Raw genomic sequence first — 1020 nt, 5'->3', positions numbered from 1 at the left:
TTTATTTATTTATCTATTTCGTGTTGGGTGGTTGTTAACGTGCACTTTTTTTGTCCACTTACTGTTGGCTCAGACGTTTTCACTCGTTTTTTTTAAAGCAACAGTTTTTTTTTAAAGCACCCACGGCGGTCTAACGGTTACCTTTATCGTTCCGTAAGGAATGTTCCTGCAGGTTAAAAGCAGTGTTTGTCAGGATCTCACAAATTTTATAGCTCTAGTCTCATTGCGATTTTACATTTTACAACAATTGTTGACATGGATGGCATTTCAAATTACATAAAAGCCCTAGTCAGACAAATCTGGCAGCTAGCATAAAACTTAGACCGAGAATGCGCGCCAGTGTTTTAAAGATATTACAGACCAGTGAGTATAAATAAGCGTCAGCCAGTTCCAATGTTGCTGAGCTCTTAGGGCAACAAATAAACAAACGCATGCACGGCCTTGTTGTCGGGGACAATAACGTTTCCCACTTGTCATGATAAACACATTCATAGCATCCTGTCGGCGGAAGGAAAGCCCCAGGAACGACAAGATGTGTTGCAGGCCAAAGATTTACGAAGGGCGCTGACGGTGGCCAAAGGATTTTCGAGGCATGAATTAGCTTTCTTTGTCTTTAGCTCCGTCAAGAAATCAATGTCGAAATCGAAAGCCGCCCCTGCCCCCGCACTCCCGTCTGTGCCGTTCCCAGATCTGAAGACTTCACACCGTGCATGTTTAATGTGGAGTGCCACAAGTTCAATCGCTTTGAAAACAAAAGGCTGCTTCTGACGTGACTTCAGACAGTCTTATTCTTAAATGCTCCGTTCCCAGATGATTAAAAAAAATCGTTGATATGTTTTGAACTGTGGGTGGGTATAGTATTATTAATAGTAAAAGTTTAAAAGCAACCCCCTTTTTTGGGAAGGAAGCCTCATTCACAACAGTCTAGAATACTTAAAAATTGTAATCATCGCTCCTTCCATTTTCCCTGTCATATCTTTTACCGCCCATCCCCTTCTTTTATCTTTTTCTTTCTCCCCC

At 41.7% G+C, this 1020-nt stretch overlaps 1 protein-coding gene across 1 annotated transcript in view; it reads right to left on the bottom strand.

Annotated features, from left to right (window-relative positions):
- LOC101849201 (opioid-binding protein/cell adhesion molecule homolog) overlaps positions 1-1020 on the bottom strand; it is a gene marked incomplete at its 3' end in the record, with an annotated part of 164869 nt that overhangs the window by 119220 nt on the left and 44629 nt on the right.

Source organism: Aplysia californica, unplaced genomic scaffold (genome assembly GCF_000002075.1).
Source record: "Aplysia californica isolate F4 #8 unplaced genomic scaffold, AplCal3.0 scaffold00130, whole genome shotgun sequence".
NCBI lineage: Eukaryota > Metazoa > Mollusca > Gastropoda > Aplysiida > Aplysiidae > Aplysia > Aplysia californica.
The sequence above is the reverse complement of the archived record's forward strand: the minus strand, read 5'-3'. Positions and strand labels throughout refer to the sequence as shown.